The 16610-nt window shown below is 42.2% G+C and overlaps 1 pseudogene; it reads right to left on the bottom strand.

The window, feature by feature from the left end:
- Positions 1–8614: 8614 nt before the first annotated feature.
- Positions 8615–13632, bottom strand: LOC133000062 (6-phosphofructo-2-kinase/fructose-2,6-bisphosphatase 2-like; annotated as a pseudogene).
- Positions 13633–16610: the final 2978 nt, after the last annotated feature.

Genomic DNA, 16610 nt, shown 5'->3' with positions numbered 1-16610 from the left:
GTCACACGTGCCTCCTCCTCACATGCGCGTGTCATGCTTCCATGGAGAGCAGGTCCTCTGTACAGATACTGCAGGTAGTTTTTTCGGGCTGTTACGGGTGAAGTTCTCTGGAACCGCGGCAGCGGACGCCGACATCAGTCCATGTTTTGTCGCTATTGCACATGCGCGACTTTCAGAGAAAGGAAGGGAGCGAGATGGCTCACTCCTCAGCTACTTCTATCAGCACCTCCGGTAAAACAAAGTTTAGTACCGGTGCGCGGCACGAGAAACACGCGCTATGACGTAACCAACGAATCATCGACGAGTAAATTCGTCGGCGACTATTTTGGTCATCGATTTTTGTCGACGACGTCGACTAATCGTTGCACCCCTACTCATGGCATTAGTCCACTGCCTTGCTTTGCTTGACGCAGTGGCGTCCTGGTTATTTTCAGGTATGTCACACACTGCTCTGTAACAAGAGTCCATGCATGTGTGCAGTTTGTCATCTGTCACATAATCCTGTAGATAAGCTGGTCTCTTTCTAATTCTCGGTGGGTTCCTCTTGATCACAGTCTCTGTGGACACATCTGGCTGTGTGTACTCAGTCTTTTCAGATGAAGTCTCACTATCATCACTTTGAACACCTTGACCTGGTACATTTTTCACATTCTTATCAACAACATACTCATCACTGTTGTCATCAGTAGAGTGTATATCCCCGTATTCTATGTGTGACTCAGATGTTTGTGTTTCCCTTTCTTTGCTTGCTTTAGTGGTGAATTTCACCAACCTATGCTTTTTAACCCTCTCTGTGTCTGGATAGTACACTAGATAGGCGGGGCTGTTTTTATCATAGCCTATGAAAACACCTTGCTCACATCTGGAATCCAATTTGCTTTTCTCTTGCTTGTAGGCAAAACACATCGATCCGAATTTTTGTAATTTTGATATGTCTGGGACCCTTCCTGTGAATAGCTCTTACGGCGTTTTCTTTGTACGTCTACTGTAACATCTGTTTCTCACATAAGCGGAGGTCTGTACAGCGTAGTTCCATAAATGATCTGGTAACCCGCTTTCTATCAGTAGGCATCTGCTCATATCATAGTGTTCTCCACCCTCTCTCTGCTGTGCCATTTTGGTGGGGTGAGTATGACGCAGACGTCTCAGGTCTAATCCTATTTTTTGTTACAAGTGTCTGGAAGTCTCGACTTGTAAACTCAGTGCCGTTATCTGAACGGATACACTTGACTTCTCCATAAGGAGCTATGTGTGCTAAGAATTTTTCTGTGGCCTGCACTGTATCACTCTTGGACTTAAGAAAATATACAAGCATAGTTCCTGAGTAGTCGTCTGTACAGGACTGTGCTTGGTGTCCGCATGGGACCGGCTAAGTCGGTGTGGACTAGTTCTAGGGGCTTCTTTGCCTTCCTATCTGGCTCCCTATTTCTTGTCTTGGTGAACTTTCCCTGTGTACACACATCACATAATTGATCCAACCCTACTGCACCTCCCTTAATCACCATGCCCTTCACAACACTTTGCAACCTTTTCACATCTTCATAATTACAATGACCCAATATTTCATGCCAAGTTTGCATATCATGACATACTTTACATTTATCAACATCCTTCTCAACAGTTGGTAAGTAATACAAATGTCCATTCTCATGAATGTGCTGCCATCCTTGGTGATCATGCGACTGTTCCCCTTCTTGAAAGTGAGTGTCGCTCCTCCATTTGTTGTTCTTGCCACTGAGAAGATGTCGTTTGGATATGATGGCATGTAGAGGGCCTCTCGTAGCTGCGCTGTGTGTTGTCGTCCTGCGTGGTCTAGAAGATGTATCACCGCCGTGCCTCTCTGTTGTGCTCTTCCACTGCACTTGCTTCCGTCTAATTCCACTGAGTGGGTCTCTGACCGGAACGAGTTGTCGAAGCTCTGGAACTTGTTGATGTCATTCACGATGTGGGAAGTCGCTCCCGCATCCACCATGATGCCTTTCATCTTCACGTTACCTGGTGGTCTTTCACTCTTGACATATCTGGCTATGAAGAGGTGGTCTTGGTCGTCACCTTGCTCCTCTGCAACTTTTCTGACGCCATCTTGTCCCCCCTTCTTCTTACAAAGTGTTTTTGCATGCGTATTGTTCTTGCAGTAACTGCACCACACTTTTCTGTAACACCTTCTTGCCATGTGTCCCATTATTCCACACTTGTAGCAGGTAATGTTAGCATCTTCTTTTCTGCTACTGTGTGGCTTGCTATGGCCTCCACCTTGTCTTGTATACGTTTTCATCACATTATCTGTAGTTGCTTCAGCCATTTTCATTTTCTCTGATTCCTCATATACTCGTAGTCTTCTTTTGAAATCTGCAAACGTGACGCTGTCTCCATTGTGCGTCACATGGACAGCTAGCGGCTTGAACGAGTCCGGTAGCCCGCTTAGCGTCATGGCCGCGATCAGTCTATCACTCATGGTCTCTCCTGCTTCCCTTAATGCTGTTATAATGTTCTCAGCTCTTATTAAATAGTCAGTAACAGTCTGGCTGTCTGCCATGTGAAGCTTGGTTAGAGACGTGTACATATTTATAATCCGTGGCTTGCTCTTTCCAGAATAATGTTCTTTTAGTATTCTCAGGGCTTTCCTGCCATCATCAGCAGCCTCGTGTCTTATTAGCGATAGGCTTTTATCATCTATTAGCCTTACCAGCTCAGCGTAGCAGTCGGCATTCTACCGTCCGTCTTCCTCGCTCGCATCAACTGGTTCTCTCACAAAAGTATCCTTCCACTTCAGGATATGCAGGCAGCTCAGGAACCGTGTCTCCCAAAGGTCGAATTTCTCCTCCGTCCCACCGAATATAAGCTGCGGTGCTGGAGCTCCTGTTCCTCGGTTAGCCATCGTTAGCCCGTCACTTTCTTGTAGCTTCTCTGCTAGCTATTAATGCGTAATACGTCGCAACTACTTCTCGCTCGCTTGTCTTCAGCCCTGGGCCCATAACCTGTTAAGTTAACTCACTTGCGCAGTGTAACTTTAGCGTGAAAAGTACAATCGGAGCGTCGGTTTCATTCAGTATAATTTATTCTTCCTCGTGCACCGGCTCTGTGCATCCGTTTCATGCACAGGTTCACAACAGCAATAACACAGGATGTGACGACATACACGTCATATATATACAAAGGTACGAGAGAAACGTAAAACCTCTAATAACAGGCAAAACTATTACCGTAAAACAATAAGAGCGTTCTCTATAATAAGGATAGTTTAACAGGGGTCCCGGTGTAACAGGCCAAATAAACCAAAGTATACCCCGGGGGATAAACTGGCCTAGGCAAAACTATACCACGGGGTGTAAAACAGCCTAGGCCATACTATACCCCTCCAGGCCAGAGTATACCCCAGGGGATAAACTGTCCAGGGCAAAACTATACATGGTGGATATGTGGTTGATTTAGCTCTAAGGTCAGGTAGGCATAGTAGTTGTGTTGTGATATCAAAGCATTTGAATCTTCAAAATCTAGGCTTGATTTTCTCTTATATTTTAATGATGATTTACACTGCATTAATTGGAATTCAGCTGTAGGCATATACTAGGAGATCTGTATCGGAGAGTAATTGTATCCACAATTTAAGTACTGCAAGCTAGACTATTATGCAGTTGTAGACACAACACAGGGGGTCCCTGGGCCTGAGAAGGGAAGGAAAGGGGTTAAATGTGGCTATAAGATGGATTATTAAATGTGACTTAAACTAGACAAAAATTAATGAGTTTTCGTCGACTAAAACTAGACTGAAATGTTCTGAGTTTCCATCAACGAAAACTAGACTTAAACTAAGAAGGATAAAAATGACTGAATGTGACTAAAACTAATATGCATTTTCGTCTAAAGACGATACTAAATCTAAAATAGATACCAAAATTAACACTGGTGTCATGAAGTTGAAATTTGAGTTATAATAACAATGTTAGTATTGGTGTAGCGAGCTAGAGAGTTTAATCAGACCGGATTCAACTAATCAACAGCTATTTTGGAATGAAAAAAGTATGTCAGGCTGTCCAAATACACCAAAATACTTAATAACCAAATAAGCTGGCCAAGGAGTTAGACCTTACTGGCCATCAAAGAACATGACAACTCTTTCATACATGCAAAGCAGCTCACAGAAATATATCCCAACTTGTGTATTGCTCTGTGGATCAGAGCAACACTACCAGTAACAGTAGCTTCAGCCGAGAGGAGTTTTTCTAAATTCAAACTGTTGAAAACGATGTTTTGATTGATGACTTTGCAGCAAGGAAGGCCAGAAGGATTGCACTGTAACCCTTGAAGTGTGATGCTAGGGAGTGGAATGTAAACAGTTCTTGAGACAAAGTTGGAAGGAACCGCTCACAGGCTAACGTAAGCTAGCATTAGCTGGGGCAGCGGAGTTAATACTCCACTTCCTGTCTCTGTCTGCTGCACCCGGCTGCTCCACCTCTCACCTGAATAATGAGGAGGATTTGATGCTGTTGTGAACGAGTCTGTGCAGAAAACCTGCTGCTGTGAATGAAAAACTTTTTTTTACCAGAAACCTTTTGTATTATGCTGCTTCCTTTACGAGCTGCGTCGTAACAACAACTGTAAACAACCTCAACATCTCTACTTCCTGAATGTGATCGTTCAAAAATCCCAACAGTCGACATTAAACGACACAACACAAGTTTTTCAAAACACTTCAGGAAACTCTGAAATTATAAACATTTTTTTTTGTGTTTCAGTGTGTCCTGCAGACGTCCAGCAACTGATAGTGATTAAAGAAGAGTTTCCCCCTGAGGAGCAGCAGTGGAGCCCCCTTGTGGACCAAGAGGACCCAGAGCCCCCCCACATTAAAGAGGAACAGGAGGAACCGTGGACCAATCAGGATGGACAGCAGCTTCAAGGACTGGAGGAGGTTGATATCAAGTTCACATTGACTCCTGTCGATGTGAAGAGTGAAGAACATGAAGAGAAACTTAAATCGTCAAAGCTTCATCCGAGTGAGACAAAGGAGAACAGAGCGGACTGTGGAGGACCAGAACCAGCCAGGAACTCAGGTCCTGATGGACGTTTACAACAAGGTCCTGAGGACAAGACTGAAGACTCCTCTGAGACTGAAGAGAGTGAGGATGATTGGCTGGAGACCAGGGAACCTCAGACAGGTTTAAATACAAGAAACAACAAACAGCTTCTAAGTGATGTGGGATGTAAGACTGAAAAAAAATCGTTTAGTTGCTCTGAGTGTGGTAAAAGATTTAACCAAAGGGGCAATCTAAATATACATATGAGGATTCATACAGGAGAGAAACCGTTTAGTTGCTCTGAGTGTGGTGAAAGATTTAACCGAAGGTGCAGTCTAAATATACATATGAGGATTCATACGGGAGAGAAACCGTTTAGTTGCTCTCAGTGTGGTAAAAGATTTAGCGAAAGGGGCAGTCTAAATACACATATGAGGATTCATACGGGAGAGAAACCGTTTAGTTGCTCTGAGTGTGGTAACAGATTTAGCGAAAAGAGCAATCTAAATACACATATGAGGATTCATACGGGAGAGAAACCGTTTAGTTGCTCTCAGTGTGGTGAAAGATTTAACCGAAGGTGGAGTCTAAATACACATATGAGGATTCATACGGGAGAGAAACCGTTTAGTTGCTCTGAGTGTGGTAAAATATTTATCCATAGGGGCAGTCTAAATAGACATATGAGGATTCATACAAGAGAGAAAGCGTTTAGTTGATCTGATTGTGGTGAAAGATTTAAGATTCGGAGGGTAACCCGGACAGACCCGGGTCTGGGTGAGGGGTTCCGGGAGTGAGGGCGTTACAACGACCGGACTGAGTGGTCGAGAGCCGTCAGATCGAGCTAGCTCTCAGCGGCTAGCTGCTCTCTCATCGGGGCTCTAGATTACAGCAGCGCATATTTTCAAGTGTAACATTGAACGGATCCCGTTTAACGTTCTAGAGTTGTTAATCTTGTAATAAAGATCTCAATGAGGAAACACGATGTTGTTTCTATTTTCACTGCATTTTAATATAGGCTATAAATAGTGAATTTTAATATAAAAATATGAATGATTAATCGATCGTTAATTCTTCCGACGATCGATTAAGACAATTTAATCGAATCCCCCATCCCTAGTTCATTTACGCTGAGTTTTAAATAATTCATATATTTTTAAAGAAATGTGCTCAAAATATAAGCAGGCATACTTGGGTTTGTGTCATTTAAGGTGTACCGTATGCCTTGGAATTCTCATTGTTAGTTTGAATACTACATTTTGTCACTTTTTCGCGTATACACCGAGATTTCACGAAATGTTCGGTCATGGAAATTTGGTTTAAAGTTATGGAAAAGTCATGGAAAAGTCATGGAAATCCATTGGTCAAAATGTGTATGAACCCTGAATGACAGTTCGTGTTCTCCTTTATGTATTCAATGTGTTTCCAAGAATAAAAGTCTAATAAAAAGATAATGGAGTCGTCGCCCTCCTCCTCTTTGTTTCTGTATGAACGGAGGCTGCACTGGCTACAGTTGAATTGTCTCCTCACGAGACAAATTAATCAGCTTCTCACAGTCAGACGTGTTTGTTTACGTTTAACGTGAAGTCGGAACTCGGCAATTTCAGGTCAGAGTATCTGACATGCGAGTCGTCTGGAACGCAGCATTACACTCACGCATGAATGACGGTAAATGTCAAACAGCAGGATTGTTAAACTCAGAGACAGCTGTGATATCCCCAACCTATAAAATTTGAAGATAATTATTTTTATGTTTGTGCTGAGATGTTTTGGTTCCGTCGGTCAATCTGTGTGATACTGGACTCAGTAGATCACAGATCTATATAAAACAACATAGATCATATGGCAGTGATTCAAAACAAACATATTTAATCTAATGAGCAATTAGCAGACAAGGATCGACGTCATGTGACTTACGGAGGAAGTGAAGCGTTTATCTTTGCCACAATGCGCAAAACGCATGTCACGCTTCAAAATGCATGTGCTCGGGCCCGTTCAGTGCTGCTTTGCAGAACTAGAAATTTTAATTTTAATTTTTAATTGTTTTTGTTTTCATCTCAATTTGAAGTTGATCATTATGTGGCCAAAATGGCCAGATAATGCAAAATGGCGGCCTTCCTGTTGTGTTTTTCATAATGCCCCTTGAGACTTTTTTGTTTTATGGTCATGATGGATCGGTTCATTTGTAGTTGCAGCTCTAGGAGAATGATAATAATGATGAAATATATTTTTTTCAAGACATGTATGAAAAGGAATTGTGCAGTGGTGGTGTCTGTTTAACTGAGGATTATGTATCAGTGGTCACATCAGGTTTTATTGTCGTACTTATTTCAATATTTTTCTGTTTCTCGGATAATTAAAAAAACCATAAATACTTCTTTTAATATGTTCTCCAAGTCAACGGAAAGCCAATGAGCTGTCTGACTCCACAGCCCCATAGTGCTAATTGCCCTTCCCCCTTATCTTGTGTATTAATTGGGGGGGGGGGGGGGTCTAAAAATCCATTTGATAATGAATCTTAATAGGAGAAATAAGCAACTGAATGAATAAATGAATAATACTATTAACGTTTGTCATATAACAAGGGACAATACAATGAAAGTCAAAAATGATCAATAACAGTTGAATGCACAGATTCATTTGTCTCTGATATTTCTTTGAGAAAAAACAAGAGTCATTGAAACTCACTTTTACTGTCTGCTAAAAAGGCACAAGGAGGCTGATTGGAGCACGGCAATAACTTATCAATAATCAAACATTACACAGTCATCAAATGAAACTGCATTAGTTAATAAAAAGGCTGATGTTGAGGAAAAGTTAAGAAGCAAATAAACGTTTGCAAGAAGCAAATACAGCAAATTCTTTGTTTGATAACATGAACAAAAGTATCTCAACAAAAAAGCAATAATACCTACAAATCCCTTCAAAGAACACATAATGAATATGTATCATTAAGAGCTGATTGAGACACATTAAAAACATTGTGAACAGCAGCTCGAGACAGAAAGTTCAATCTGTTACCTACAGCCGGGACAATATGTCAAGTAATGTGAAGTATTTTCTAACAATGCTTCTATAACAAGAGGGATAAATCTTTATACAGCATTTGAATCTTCCTTCAGAACCCTGTTCAGTACAATCTCTCAAATCTATAAGATGAGACAACACACGATGGCTTCAGATAACAATCACAAGTGCAAATGTCTGACCAGTAATGTCTATGATCAGTAAGGCTTTGTATTATTTACAGTACAATAAGGATTAGTTGGCAGTTGTGTAAAACACTGTGTTGTGTTTTGTTAATATATATTTATTGTAGTGCACATGCAGAAGAGTTTATGATACTAATGATAAGGCCTCCAGGTCAAAGCCTCAGCATGCAGAATAAAGACAAAGACAGAAACTGAAGATATACAGAAACAAAAAATGACCCTGTGTCCAAGTTGCCTGGTTTTAAAACACAAACTCTTCTTTGACTTCCTCCTCCTCTGACCACGATTTCCAAAAACTGTAGTTCAAAAATACCTCTATCCATCTTCAGTCATGATCGAATCCAAACTTTAATTTGTGCCGTGAAGAACAAGACTTTTCATCTTCACTCAGAAGCGGACACAGCCACTAGTTTCCTCGGAGCTGTCAAAGTCGATTCCTTCACACAGGGACTCCTTGAAGAGAGAGGATACGTCACTGACACTCACAGATTAATGCCTCACTGCAGAAAATACTATTAGAGGAAACTAATAGCGTCCAAGGAGCCTTAAGTTCATATTTGGAAAATTGGGTATTTTATGTGGAGTGCTGTTAAACGGCTGCAGCACTGGAGACTGTTCATTAGAACATTGTCTAAGAAGTTATTAATAGTTAATCACTTTTCTGAATTAATACATTATATATGTGCACAGCAAAGTATAGCTACTTGTCTATCATTTTACCTCTTTAAAACATATCTAGGTGTCTGACAAATGTGATAATCAAATGCTTTTAAAGAAGCTGTTTTTTACTGTTGCAGCCATTTATTAAGCTTCCAAAGAATCAGGGTGCGATAGTCGTTATTGATAACGTCGCTGAGAAGAAACATATCGACAGCAGCTTTCTGAGTGCAAAGGTGATGGAAGGTTGAAGAAACCAAAGTGCTGGAAAACCATAAAAAAACATGAAACACTGTGATAACGTACATTCAGATAACATGACTTGAACAATGGGATGAATTATGGAAAAGAAAATGAAACGTTGGCTACACGTTTTTTTAACACAAAAAAAATAATCCCAAAAATCTGCTTCCTATTCGGGGCTGAAAGACGGGTTCAGAAGGAGAGAGAGAGAGAGAGAGAGAGAGAGAGAGAGAGAGAGAGAGAGAGAGAGAGAGAGAGAGAGAGAGAGAGAGAGAGAGAGAGAGAGAGAGAGAGAGAGAGAGAGAGAGAGAGAGAGAGAGAGAGAGAGAGAGAGAGAGAGAGAGATGGGCCAAAGCACTGTACCCACAAGGCAAGGCCAACACATACACAACAAATATACTTATGAATATGCATTTGTAAATAAAAAAACTATTTTTATGGGTTTAAAATCTATAATTTACATTTTATATTAATTTCCAATTGCAGTTAAATGTTCTCAAATGGATTTCAGTAAAAAAAATAACTGTCGCTTTAGAAAATAGTCTAAATCTAAAATTTAAGATAAAAAAAATTGATGCTGATAGAAATGATTGTCTTATAGAAGAGGCTCGTGAAGTGATTACTACTCTTAAACCACCTCATCTCCACATAAAGTTTAATTTAAATTTTATTTCAGCAGAGGCTCCACTCATCAGGAGTGTTTCTCACCAAGAGACATGCTGTTCTGCATATTCACGCTGGAAACAGACCAGTGGTGAAGCAAAGGTCAAGCAAGACAAACATCAGACGGCCAAGAAACATTCAAGAAAGAGAACTTTCCTTCGAGACCCGACACGTGACAGACACACAGAGACGAGTCCCATGTCAACACGGAGATGGAGACATATTGGAAGGGGGGGGGGGGGGCTGTAACTCTTTCACTAACTTGGCTTTGCCATCCCTCTGGCATCAGAGCTGATGGCGTGGGGGCAAGCGGTAGCCAGGGCGGGTTGCCTGCACTTGCCTGGGACGCTTGACCTGGTCGTGACTGGACAAGGGAGTGTAACTATTCCACCGAGGTACGAGAGCAGAGTCCCTCAGGGTTTCATCCTGGTAAGAGATGAGATGCTGCAAGGTGTTAAAGGACAAAACAAAAGATCTGGGGACTCCTGATCACAGCCGAGCAGAGTAACCATCCTCTCCACATTGACTCGTGTTAACAGGTTCAACAACAGAAGCCAATTCAAAGGAGACTTTGAATTGAATTGGAGAATTTAAGGGGATTGTTAAGATTAAGATACATTTTATTACAATGTAATAATATACATCCCACACACATGCACAGACATGCAAGGAGGGAAATTTAACCTCTGCTTTTAACCCATCTGCTGCAGGACACACAGAGCAGTGGGCAGCCGTGTACGGCGCCCAGGGAGCAGATGTTGGGGAAGTAAGGTGCCTTGCTCAGGGGCACTAGACAGGGAGAATCCACTTGGATTTTTGTTTCTCCGTGGAGTCGAACCAGAGACGAACCAGAGACCTTTTCTGCCCATAGTCCAAGTTTCTGCCACTAGTCCACCACCTCTCCAGTTAATGAGTGCCATTCTAGTTTGTGCATGTAAAAAACCTGCAGTTAAAAAGCCCAAAGTCCTCAGTGAAGGCAGCTCCTCTCCTCCTGAGACAACACAGCTCCTGTAGCTCCTCAAGCACCTGAAGCACATGAAGCTCCAGCAAAGAGCTGCAGCAAAGGACAGTCTGAAGAAAGTGATGTGTTTTTTGAAGATTAGAGCAAGTAAACCTTTTCAAATTAAAACACAAATTCAAATTATGACCCTGAACATGTCTCCTTTTAAGGATAGAATAAGTATAGCACACACCTTCTCTTCATTTAAGGGTGTAAACCTTTAAAATAATTCAAAGAAGCTCAAATACAGCTTTTCTTTCATCCATAACCAGAGCGATGGTAATAATGATTATTTCAGCCAAGCAGGGCAGCATGATCAGCCAGGGCTTCAGTCCATAACATATAAAACATTTAGTTTCATTAGCTGAGCTGCAGGCAGGTTCAAGATTCAAGGGACAGGGATTAAAAAGAGGGAGTTAAAGAAGCAAGGCATCACAAACCAGCATTAAACTAGTGGATACAACAAACAGGAGCCTGTTAGACTCTGTGGCTTTAATTCAATGGTGAAATCACATTCATGTAAAAAATGTGATTATTCAGTTTGAATGAGAGGAACTTACAAGGGGCCGGTCTCGATGTGTGTTCACTGTCTCCACGCTCAGATAAAACAGTTCCACTTTGCAACCTGCAAGAGAGGAAACAGAATATTTCAATAGAAGAAAGGGTCATAGGGTAAAGTCATGTGTCCTGGGGGGGAAGGACCTACCATACGCCACAGGTGTGAGTTTGAGCACAGTGTGGAGTGGACACTTCATGTACGGCAGATCTTCTGTAGGATGATTAAAAAAAGCACAAAGTTAGTATCTGTGTGTCCGTGTGTCCTGTGTGTGTTTTGTGATCATTCTTCTACCTGCACTTTTATCCAGGAAGTACGCCAACAAACATCGCATCACGGCCTGGTGGCAGACGACCAGCACGTTGCCCTGTCTCTCCAGCTCCATGATGACCGGCTCCAGTCGCTGAACCAGATCCTGGTAGGACTACAGATCCAGAGAAGACGATTTTAACAAAACATCAACCTGATTAACATCTGTGAAACACGAGGGGATGGAAGGAGTGGGCCAGGTTACCTCTCCTCCTTGGTAACCATAGTGATCCTTGTCCTGGTCTCTCAAAGCAAACTCCTCTGGGAAAGTGTTCTCGATCATCTCATAGCTCATCTCCTCACACACACCCTGAGGAGGGATATTCAAAAAAAGAAAAGAATATTCATTCTAATATCAAAGACCAAAGTAAAGTAAGCAGAAGCACTTTCACTGCACATAATACAAAGAAAGAAGTACTTCAATTCCACATATTATACATAGGGATTGTTTAAAGACAGTAGCAGAATATTTTAAAACATAAAGATGCTTTATGAGAGAGATTCCTCTCATAGATCGGTACTGACAGCGTCGATCTCGTTGAGAATCTTCCACTGTTCATAAGGAACCCCGAGCTCCTCCGCCGTCTGGATGGTTCTTCTCAGTTGACTCGTCCAAACCTTCAAATCCCACAGTTGGTGCTCCTCGATGAAGTCTCGCAGGGCGTGGGCGAACTGGGAAACGAGAGAAACACAAATCAACAATCATCGTCAAGATCAGAGGTCTTCAACGTTTTTCAGGCCAAGGACCCCCAAACTGGTGGAGAGATGGAGCAGGGACCCCCTACTATATATATAATATAAAATTGTGTTTTATATTAAATTGGTCCTAGTGCCATGTAAAAACACAGCTACCCTGTTATTGTGCATTCAATACTAAGCTATTCAAATATTACACAGGTTCATATATTCATGTTTTTAATTTAACATGTGCAAGGTACAGGGTGGCCATGCCACTGCCATTTATAAACATACATCGTGCATACAACACTTTGTTATTAAAGTAATTCACAGATTCAGGTTTTTATTTGAAACATGAATGTAGAAGAGACAGTGAACCCTCAAGCTATCTGTGAGATGTTGTTAGTGAGATGTCGGACCCTGATGGGTAGCACACAACTTATCTAATCTTCGATGGATGGAGGTTGTCAGGCAGAGGGTCAAATCAGCCTCACAATATGTTGGATGCATGTTAATGTGTATTTAAAGACATTTAAATTTGTGGAAAAAAATTGGTTCAAAAATAAATAAAAAATTATAAAAACATTTAAAAATTGTTTAATCAACCAAAGATTTCGCGACTCCCCTGCAGAGCCTACGCGGACCCCCTAGGGGTCGCGGACCCCCTGTTGAAGACCTCTGGTCTAGATATCATCAATTATTTTCTAAGGGTTCCTGTCTGTTTCTTTAGATCAGTGGCTCAGTGGCAATGGAGAGAATTAAAGTAAATCTTATCCCAGTGAACTAATGAGTCTTGTGATTGGTTCTTTCTGTGTCATCGTACCTGTTTCCCTCGAGGAGAAAGCTCGGAGTCCCCCCCGATGCGGCCCTCCACGTTGTGGTTGCTCTCTCCGTGGCGGCACAGGTAGATGGAGTGAGAGTGCACGTGGATGTTCATGAGGTAATACACGATCTTGCTCTGGATGTAGTCCTGCACCCGGTTCACCAGGAAACGCCGACCCACGTTTATCACCTTGTTAAAAGACAGGTCCCTGCAGGTGGTGAAGGATCATGGGGGCTGAACTTAAAATCTGCTTACTGACGCCATCTAGTGTTTATTTGTTGCAAACTGCTATAAAACCTTTTAGGTTCACAGGAGCGATCCAATAATCCAGATTTTAAATGTAATGACCTATTGAGATAGAGAGAAGCAGATGTGATCAGCTCTTACTTGTCGTAGTTGTCAGGATCTAACGGTTGATAAGTGACCTTGTAGCATTCGATGCGTTTGAGGAAGTCGTCCATTACTCTCTCTCTGTGTCTCTCAGGGTCGTCGGGACTGGACACCTTCACTTCCTGTCGCAGGTACGCAACACAGTCAGACCATGTGAGCAAGCAGCATGGTTCTTACATAACTAAGCAGACACTGGGAATATTTAAAGATTATGGGTTTGAGTGACGTACCAGAATATTAGCAGCTTTCACCTCAGGGTCGTCGCACACCGACTCCACCAAGAACACCTGTTGGAGAGAGGTCAGAGGTCAACGTACGACTATCACGCAAACATCATAAGATCATCCAGTTTTTAAATTAGACATTGAAGGGGCCCTGTGGAGTTTTCTTGTTAACATTATTTTTTTTAACAATATATTTATTGAGTTTTACATATAAGAAACATACATTCAAACATTTATAAACATACAAACGTTTATGAACACCCCCAACCCACAATCAAACACTCAGGGTAAAGAAAAAGAGGCAGAAATCAAATAACTTAAATAAGATTAAATAAAATAATTTAAAAGACATAAAGACATAATTATACAAATACGGATAAATTAAATTACAATCAATCAAATCAAAAGCCTAGATAAAATAACGTTCTCTTATTCATAATATAAGTTAGTTACAATTAATATTCATCCTATTAGGTGCTGCTACTTTATTCTGTTTCACTCATTAATTTCCACTTGGTCGCTTTCCAAAAATTGCATGAAGGTGTCCCATATCTCCTTGAATTTACTGTTTTTCCCTGTGACCACATATGTTAATTTCTCCAAGGCAAGGCAAGAAGCCATTTCCCTTAGCCACATCGCAGTTGTAGGACTGTCTATACTCTTCCATCTCAAAGCAATCACTCTCCTGGCTTGAAGCATACACAGGTTAATCAAAGGTGCTGTCTTTCGGCTTGGTACAAAGTGATTAGGATAGATAGCTAATATACATCTTGTTAACATTTAAAAGTCTCACATTCATCATTTCACGTTCAACGCTACATAAACTGTGAATGTTTGAATGTGAATTTCAATTAAGTCCAATTTCCAAAGACAAAATAACAGCAGAATATAATAAAAACACTTCCAGTGTTACCTTGAATGCATTCTCCTTCACAAAGCCTTGAATGAGGTCTCTACGTTCTCTTGTTGTGTTTGTTGCATCAAAAACCTGAGAAAACAAGTCAATGTGTATAACTTGGACAGTGTCAGCTTCAGAGTGACAGCAGCAGCCTGTTTGATATCTAGGTCACGATTCAGCAGTGAGATGCTGTCAGGAGCCCGTCACGTTTTCACGAGACAAACCCCATTTCCACCAGATACGACCGTGAGGGGAGAGAGGCAGCTGTGCTCTGTGGAAATCAGCAGTGGTTTTATTATGTATCGGCGTGAAGTCTAATAACATGAACACTCCCTACTTGAACAGATCTATTAGTCTGTTTGTAATAATACCGATGGCGCCACCTACTGGCAACAGGAAATAAGCTTTGTTTCACAACTATCGGAGTCTCTGTTTCCTGTCTTTGTCTCTTTGTCCCCTCAGAGACTCAGCGTGAGGAGGAAGGAGCAACATGTCCGCCATGCAGCTGCTGCGGGAGTCGGTACATGAGCGGATCCGCGCTGCCGCTGAAGACTTCCTGCTGCAGGTGGAGGAAGGAGGAGGAAAGGCTCGAGTCCCGGAGCTGAGAGCGATGCTCACCGAGCGGCTCGCGGCGGCGGAGGAGCAGATCCTTGCGGGACTTGAGGAAACCGTGGCTGGGTACGAGGAGCGAGTGGAGCGGACAGAGCTGGAGATCTGCCGCCAGAGGAGGCTGCTCGATGCCGTGATGCAGCCCGAAGTCCGGCTGCACAGAGCAGGTCAGTCCCTAGAGGAACCGCTAACAGGCTAACGTTAGCTAGCATCATATATATCTATATCTATCTATGCTGGTGACGCTCTCTGAACTAGCTCCTCTGTTAACAGCTGTTTCTCTGCATCACTCCGGCTACAATCACCGGTCTGTAGTTAAACAGCCACACATCCCAGCCCCTCCTCTCTGGTGCTTCGTGACTCTGTGTTCTGTGTGAGCTCAGCCTCTTGGTCTAACAGGCTGATACAGCAGCGATGGCTTCTCTCTCTCCCTCTTGCTCCGAGTGGCTCATGTTCACTGACTCCTCCGCCTCCATTAACAGTAGTGCTACATGTAATAAATGCAGTGTGTTGGTAGCGATGGAGGCGAGAGGCTCCGCAGCCTAGAACCTACGTTAGCTGTAGTTAGCTTAGCCCCCGCTAGCCGCCGCGGAGCTACCTAGCTTAGCACGTAGCTTAGCCTCAACGATTTGTTTACCTTTTTCCAGATGTTGATGGTCGGCTGCAGAGCTGGTCGCAGATTCGTCATTTTCACAAAGCGCATGTGTGTGAAGTTTGGTGATCTACTGAAGGTCTCGCTGAAATAAAAATCATACAAAAACCCTTCACGAGTTCATGTGTCCGTGCCAGAATCACGTGGAGCCTTCAATATAAATTAAATGGTTAAAAAAAAAGAAAATAGTACAAAAATCTTGACCGGGACTCGAAACAGCGAGTCAAAGCACTAATAACTTCTGGCCTGATGACGATCTCACTACGCCACTGAGCCGCTGAAGTTTCCATCGCGCAATAGATAAATGTCTCGTTCTTTGCTTTGTCAGCTGTATAACAACAGATGTGCTTTAAGGTAACGCCCAGATCATCTGGTGATAGTCCCAACACAGACAAAACGCATATATACTTAATACCAGGCTTCACAATCTGATGCTCCTCTTCATAGGAGACACAGGGAGTTCTGAAGAACACACGCGTGACCAGCTCCACGCCAAGTGCTTGTGTTTGACGCTGGTGATCATTACAACGCGCACACACCAAAGCAGTGTCAGATGTAAACTCCTCACAGCAACAAGGCGGAAGCTCCAGCGGTGTTTTTATGAATAAAGTTGGTGAATTATAATAGTGATAAATAATAATAGTGATAAATAATAAAACTATTTATATTTGTTGTATTTTC

This window comes from Limanda limanda, chromosome 4 (assembly GCF_963576545.1).
Source record: "Limanda limanda chromosome 4, fLimLim1.1, whole genome shotgun sequence".
In the NCBI taxonomy this organism is placed as follows: Eukaryota; Metazoa; Chordata; class Actinopteri; order Pleuronectiformes; family Pleuronectidae; genus Limanda; species Limanda limanda.
Note: the sequence above shows the minus strand (reverse complement) of the source record. Positions and strands in the feature narration are given on the sequence as shown.